At 47.2% G+C, this 7,875-nt stretch overlaps 1 long non-coding RNA gene across 1 annotated transcript in view; it reads right to left on the minus strand.

Annotated features, from left to right (window-relative positions):
• The window catches only part of LOC138493340 (uncharacterized), a 50,680-nt gene extending 43,347 nt beyond the window's left edge, over positions 1-7,333 (minus strand). The window contains exons 1-2 of the long non-coding RNA XR_011276387.1: positions 7,235-7,333; positions 3,371-3,468 (exon numbers count right to left, since the gene is read on the minus strand). This is a non-coding gene — a long non-coding RNA (uncharacterized lncRNA). The remainder of the gene's footprint in view (positions 1-3,370; positions 3,469-7,234) is intronic.
• Between the last annotated feature and the right edge of the window lie 542 nt (positions 7,334-7,875).

A 7,875-nucleotide genomic window follows, 5' to 3' on the forward strand; every position in this document is an offset into this window, starting at 1 on the left:
TGCATCCGTGGATACTGAACACAGGGTGACACATTTCACATTTTATTTTGCTAGCTTGGATCTAAAGGCACTCACGCCAGTGCGCCACCATTTATAAATGGAGGTAGTTCAGCAAATCAAACCCACATTTTTTGTAACATATTTATACTCTGCTTGGTGTGATAGTGACCTAGGTGGCTAGAAATGTTTGAAGTTACATACAATTGGTTCCACTCCATTTCTATCACCAAGCCCAGCCAACTCAGAGCCCCTTTGCCTCCATCCAGCTATAGGACACACACACCATGTGTGATCTTGGACATGTAAAACAGCGCAAAGTGGCTGACAGTGACACCATGTGTGATCTTGGGCATGTAAGACAATGCAACCTGGCGGACACATAGCAGGGTGGAGCACTGAATATTCCCTCATCACAGGGGCTGCTTGCCTAATTAACTGGAAGTTGTTTCCCGTCCTTCAGATTGACACAGTCGGCTTTCAGGAATAATGTCATATCCTTCCCTTTAGGGGTTTACATGAACACATAACTTCAAACCATGTGTTTTCTGAAGGACACATTTTAATGCATATCCTCCCAGATCTATTAGCTATGCTTTCACGTACACACGCGTGTACAAACACATGCACACACACTCTTTTCTCGATGTCTCTCTCTGTCTCTCTGTTCTTCAGGCATTTTCCACTTATCATTACAAGCTAGGTGGTTTCTCTTTCATGATGACTAACAAAGTTGGAGCAAGGTCAAATACTCGCTCACTCAAACTCCCTGACGTGCTGGGAACGGGTGCTTGCATCTTTTCTGTGCCTCGTGGGAGGAGATCAGCCAGGATTATTTATTTTGTATACAGGTAGGAACAATGCTCTTTCGATCACAAAACAGTGTATAATGGCTAAGAAATCAGATTTGACAGCAAGCAGTGAGTTTCTTAAAATGCACTGGGTTTCAGTGACATTCTGACCAGGTTGTTGAGGGAGGGGGGAGCACCCAAATGTCCCCTGAAGTAGAGCATGTTGTGCCGCAAATTCACATTCCTCGCTTGCACACTGTGGAATCGGATCACTAAGCACTAGCTCATGGTGGCCCGACAGCGCATCACTCGGTTGCGCACATGACTGAAAAACAGCCCGCACACAACTATTCTTTGGCGCACACAGCCCAAAGAAATTTGAGGGAACATTGATCAAGAACCAGTGGTAGTCCTACGACCCTGCAACAATGTAATAGATCGTTTTTGGGGAAGTCTCAGGCAAACCCACCTGACATGGAAGGACCAGTTAGACCACTTGTATAGGGGACACCTATATGTGATAGTACCCACGCTACCCAATAGAACTTGCTCTTAGGTTTTTAGGGAGGGGTTGACACAAGTTCAGGAGCTGTGATGGCTGGTGATTTTGTCATTTCCTGTATGATCCCTATCTGTTTGGAAAATAAAAGACAGTACTGCTTTGTCTCATGGCTGAGTCCTCCGCCATTGCCAGGGGAGGGTTTGATGGGCCCTGGGTACTCTGCTAAGCTGTGATTTGTGGTGCGAACCCCCAATCTTCTTGACACTTTACAGAACAAATAACAAAAGGAAGGTAGTGTGAAGTAAAGAAAAATAAATTGAGAGAAAGGTTAAGAACGCTGCAGAATATAAGAAAATGCAGGCAAAGGGGAGATGGAAAGAGATGACAGTAGGCAGAGAAAGCGGGAGGGAGATAAAGGGAAGAAAATATGTACAAATATGCACAGCGAGGAGGAAATAGGGGTTGTCTAAAAGAAAACAAGGGGAGATATGGATTAAGTGATGGTTGACAGATGAGTTAGAAAGAGAAGAAAGGAAAGCAAGAAACAAAATCCGGGGAGAGAGATAGGCAGACTGGTGGACTGGCTATCCGATGGGCAGAGTTGGCTCTTGCATGGTGGGGTCGCGTTTTAGATGTTTAAGGTGGGCCAGCATATTGCCTAGAAACTAAACTGCTGTGGGAGAACAAAAATATGATGCCCGTGCTTGAGCTAAAACGTTCTTACTATGGGAATACCTTGGGCAGTATTTTCCATAATTTGTTTTGCTTATCTGTGGTATATCAAGAGGCCAGCTTCATGCAAATCAATCCAACCTAAACACAATTGGAGCAGTACGTTCCAAACCTCAGTCTGTAAAAGAGAGTGAGTTTCTGAGTCATGTTTCAGGGGCCCCACCCCTTGAGATGTAGCTCAGGTCTCTGGGCACAGCGCCAGTGGGCTCTATATATCTAACATTTCCACTTGCGTAAGCAAGAGAAGACAAAGAACTAAACATTGTGAATAGAATGCTTGAGCTAAATGTTAGGAAGGAGAGCTGAACTTTTGCACCCCCCAGGTGCTTTAGAATAAGGCACCCAAAGGACGTCATTGGTAATGTACGAAACCAGAGGGAAGGGGGGTGCTCTTGCAGTCTTCTACAAAATCATATTATTGCATGTTTTACAGGTGTAGTGCACATGCAGAAATAGCAGCCATTTTAGATACTAGCAGCCATATTGTGGCACAAAGCTTAAACGTAGCGTGGCAGTCAGCACTCCAGGCCTAGGCCACGAACATGAGCAAGGGAATAGGTTGTTGAGCAAGGGAATAGGTTGTGTCCCACACACTGATGAGAAAGGCCAGAGCTGCACAGATCCATGTTAGAATGGATTTCTGATCCCTGCTCTGGTGAACAGATGGTCAAGAGGCGACCCGTGTTTAGTGAAACAGGGAACACTTCCACGAAGTTAGCCAGGACAATTCAAGGTAGATTGGAGAGTAGTCAAGGCTAAGTCTCAGGAGTAGTGGGGGTGATCTGAGGTCTTGGATGAGCACACACACAGTACGACACAATAATTACTCTTATACAGAAGTATATCAAAAATATACAATTTATTAGGCCTTTAACAAACACAAGTGAATAATGTGGAATGCAGTAATACTACAACTTAAACACACACTAGATCAAAAATATGTACAGTCACTTTTCAGTCAATGTGGTAAAGTGCGGATTTCCGACAAAACCTGTAGGGAGGGACAAACTTTAACACAATGGCTAACTCGAGAAATGGGTATCCCTAATTTAAGAAGTTCGGCCTTACGAAGATCGGAGCCTGGTGCTCAATGTTATATTTGTTCGTAAACGCTCTCATGGATGTGTAAAGCTCAAAAGGGACAAACTTTAATGGGAAGGAAAAGTTAGAAGAGGACACTGGTGTGTGAGGAATTCGGTTCCAAGAGTCAGATGTGGGTCTGCTACAGAGAACAAAGACTATAGGAAGCAAGAGACACCCAAGTCAAGATATGGACCACATGGGATCCTTTGTGCATAAAAAGAGATGGATGAATAAGGGGCCACCGATAAGTGGTATGATTACTCACCGCCCTTAGCTCACTCCGGGTTCAAACTTGGCAGGTTTCAAGAAGGTCGCCTGGACTACGAAATCCCTTCTCTGGTTACACTTCAAAGTGCACAGACACTGTGGGTGAGAATGCAGTTCCGATTTACATCAGGAGCGGTATTTATTTATTTTTTATATTTGTAAAGCGCACTAACAGCCCTGGGGCATCAAGGCACTGTTGCAAGAAAATGTCTTAGTTACAAAGACGAAAGGCTTTACACATGGTTACAGAGAGTGTAAAGCCTAAACAGGGTTAGGTAAAAATGGTACATAGTTGACCGTGAGTTACATAAGTCATACATTAGTAGTGCAGGTTACAAAGCAATGAGTTACGTATGTCATACAATAGCATTCGGGGTTACCAAACATGGAGAGACGTATCACACCATATTGGGAGAGCTACAAGGCCTGTAGGGCCACGTTTATACAAACAAAAGAGTTTTTATAGCTTTCCTGAAGGCTATGTGAAAGTCTATGCACCTAAACTGCGGTGGTAAGGAATTCCAGTGGGAGACGGCCATGACGTGGAAGCTGGAGCCTCCTGCACGAGTCCTCAGGGTTATGGGGATGGTGATTCTGTTGGTGTAAGAGGTTCTGGAGGGTCTGTTTGTGGAAGGTCTGCAATTCTCTGTGATAGATACAAGGGGGCATTGTTGTGTATCACTCATCTCGAATACAGCTGGTCTCAGGACACTTCAAGAAAGGCGGGAAAGTCACCAGTAGCGACCGCCACTGTCGCACATTGACGCAGGAGCACGATGTCTTGTGGACTGACACACCCTCCTATCTCGCAGCCCAAAGCAGAAAGGATGATGACATTTTGCCAGAAGGTTTGAACTAGGATTTTCCCAAAGCTTGAGTCGAAACTCAATGTAGCAACGCTCCAGCATGAGTGCGAAGGGACAAGCTGGTCAGTCCACTGGAGGGCCCAGGGACACTTCCGAGAAAGATCATTTGTGGGACACCAAGTAGACGTTGAGAGTGATTGGTTCCACCACTCAAATGGGTTGAAGTGCCTTTGCAGGTCTTCGGAGATCGAGCGCAAAGCAGGGCTCTACCGGGACAACAATGGGCTCAGGGTGCCAAACATTCTCTGTGTGGCTCCGCACAGTCCTTGGATCTGCTTCGCTTCTCAGGATACTTGGCTCTGTGTAGAGGTCAATTTGGACCTCAGGCTGATCTGCGCGTCTGCACTCAGAGCCCCTCCTCATATCCCAAAGTCGAAAGTCCAGGGAGTGCTTGCACCCCAGCTGGCCAATGAGGAGGTATGCTAGCAGTGGTCCAATCAGTGACCACTGCAGCTCTCATGTTCTCGTGCACACCAGACATCCTGGCACCAGGACTGTGGATTGGGACCAGACATTCCACTTCCTAGGTAGCCACACACATGACATGCATTAGCCTGCGAAAAGTGCTGGCTTTCGCAGGTGAATGCATGCCCAAATTAGGATTCCCCGGGTCACAAAGAGCAAGGGGAAAGAAAGCCAAATGACAAAATGGCCAAAGGAGAAGACAAAAGACCTTGTCGAATGGCCATGACAGACAGTAGCCACAGTCATGAGCCAAACGAGCTAACCATGGTATGGTTCCGTTAAAGTTAATAAAAATACACAAAACGCTTCTGCTGCCACCAGTCTACTCCTAAGCACATTGTTCAGTTATAAAAAAATTCATAAGGGATGTCGAGGGCCCAAAAATGCAAGGACCCCAGTGCACGGTACAGCAATGTATTTTGCGCACTGAAAATCAGTTGCCAAAAGTGGCAACAAAGTCATAAGACTAAGGGAAACCATGTACCAGTACTGACTGTCAGAAGGCTCTGCTTCACTGGCAGAAAGTAAGGTCAGGAGGTTAAAACAAAAGCAAAACGTTGTGGGTAAAATAGCAGTAAGTGGAATTTTACCTAACAATCCATAAAACCCTTCATTGTCTTACTATTTTGTCAATCTTCGCGCAATGGGAAGAATGTGGCCTGCAATGCCACGGGAGGAGGACTGAGTGTCTGTGAACGGTGAAATCCCATGAAAAGGAGGGCACGGGCCTTCAACACCCACCAGTCCAAATCCTAAATTATAGCACCCCAACACCCTGCTTTAGGATCCCTGAATTCCAATGTAACAGAGAACTCCAGAGCACTGACCATAAACTTTCTGGAACACCCACCCCCCAACGATCAATAGACCAGAAAGCAGGACCTTCATGTCTTCGCTGCCAGGTCACGTGATTTGTGCTGCGAGGTGCAATGAGGGATGAAATTATAGCCCACAAACGAGGGTGGGAGACCTTGGAAAAGTTCCGTCCTGTCTGGGAGCAAATTAAATGCGTGAGTTAGTGTGGCCTCCGCTTTCCCCCTGGCCCCCTGTATGTTCATACCAGGTGCACTGTTACATAGAGATAGATGTGTTTTTCTTAGTAATATAATTGTTACAGGGCGGTCTGCTGACCAATGACGACTGCAGCATTGGGCACATGGAAGAAGATGGGCGGACGGAGCAGGGACCAACGGCCCGGCATCACCTATGGAGCAGGTGACCTATCTGTAGGGTCTCACCAACCAGCAGTGCGGGATCTCACTGTATATCATGATCTCACTGATGACGCTGTAGACCTTCTTATTGTGTTGCTCATGCAGATTTTGGCAGGACGTTCCGCTGCAGCATGGTCCTTTATTGGCGCTTTTCCTTTTGTATGGAAATATACCGTGTTATCCTTGCAAGGGGTGTATTGGTCCTTTTTCCCTAATGGATTGTACTTTTTCTGATGTGAAAGTCTTGGGGGCTTTCCTACATTACACCAGGGGCCTCATTACGAGTTTGGTGGCAGCCATGGAGCTATTAGCTCCATGGCTGCTGCCAAACTGGGCTCCTTTACCGGGTTCCCAGAATGGGGAATTGCCGGGCCATTCCGAGTTCGGAGGGCCCGATAATTCCTCCCTCTGGGAACCCGGGCCCGGACCTTCCCCATTCCCATCTGAGCCCCCATAGGGCTCAATGAGAATGGGAGAGGGAGCTAACAACGGGCCGATTACGACCGGCCCGTTGTTAGCTCCCTCTTCCCCTCGCGGGACCCGGTAACGACGCCTGGTTTTACCAGGCATCCTTACCAGGTCCCGCGAGGGGACCTCGTAATTTCGCGGACCGGGTTTAACGGGTCCGCTTCCCTTAGCGGAGCCCATTAACCTGTTCCGCGAAGGTCGTAATGAGGCCCCAGGTCTTTAAGTGGGCTAGGTCAAAGCCCCGGCAGTCTCTGAGATTGACTCCCGAGGCTGGGCCCTGCCGGGGCTCACCCCGACTAGCTCCAGCCACACTGACCTCTCAGGCAGCCATTTAGCCGAGCGCTGCACGGTTACATAGCCTTTTCTTTTTTTCTAACCCGAAATGCTGATACCTGAAGTCAGCTGTGTAACCGAGCAGCGCTTCGGCTAAACCTGATGTGTCTTTATTCAGAAAAAGGAGGAGGGCTGGGTTGTCTAGCCTCTCCTTTTGTTTCTCAGTAAAGAGCTGACATGCATCAGGGAGCTCATTAACCGTGCTTGGTTAAAGGGCTTCCACTTCCTCTTAGCTCTTTACACAGAAAAAAAAGTAGAGGCTGGCCAACCCAGCCCTCCTCCTTTTTCGGAATAAAGAGACATCACGCGGCAGGCTATTGCATTCCATGAGCCGTGTGGTTAAAGGGTTGCCTGGGAGGGTTAGTGTACAGGCATTTCTTTAACCAAGGCTCCTTGAATGCAAGGACTGGGGGGAGGGGTTCTTTTGGGGAGCATGGCCTAAGCACTCGTACTTGGGACATGCCCCCGACCCCACCACCCTACCCCTTAATTTACCACCCCACTTAAAGCACTGACCTTTCAACTTCTAGAAATAGTTACGGTGAAAAATATGTCCATGTTTCTTGCTCGGCAGTCGTAGGTGCAAAGAGGCAGAGTGCTGGCGAATAATTCAAAGACTCGCCAAAAGATTTGCAGCTGGGAGGCTGCTGAGTCAGAGGTGATAGGGGGGGGCAGGTAAGCAGGGGGCGGAGGAGGGTGTAAGCAGGACGCGGGCAGTGTTACATTTGCAATTCAAATTTTGAGCGCAGTTTTCCTTTTGGTGTTCAAGGAAGCTATTCTTGCGTGCTGTTCTGATTGCAGATAAGAAGGTTAAGCATAGCTAAAGATCAAAGTCTTGCGAAAGCCTCCTGAGCTTTGGGTTCTCACGTTCACCCATGCCTGGCGATTCTAGTGCGTTCGCTCTTAGTCGGTGTTAATAAAAACTACAAGTACTAGCATGCATAGCAATGCAAGTTAATATGGCAGGACTGGCTTCCCCTCTTGCAACTGGATTCGGACCATTTGAGATCAGAATGCGGGTAAACCTGCCAAGTCCAGGCAGTCTGTACTCGCCAGCGATTCTGGTTTATCATTTCATTATTCTGCATTTCATCTTCTTTTTGGTGTATTGAAACCTTTAAGAGTAACACTTATATTACAAAAGACAAGCATACACA

Source organism: Ambystoma mexicanum, chromosome 10, assembly GCF_040938575.1.
Source record: "Ambystoma mexicanum isolate Mex_15411 chromosome 10, UKY_AmexF1_1, whole genome shotgun sequence".
Lineage (NCBI taxonomy): Eukaryota > Metazoa > Chordata > Amphibia > Caudata > Ambystomatidae > Ambystoma > Ambystoma mexicanum.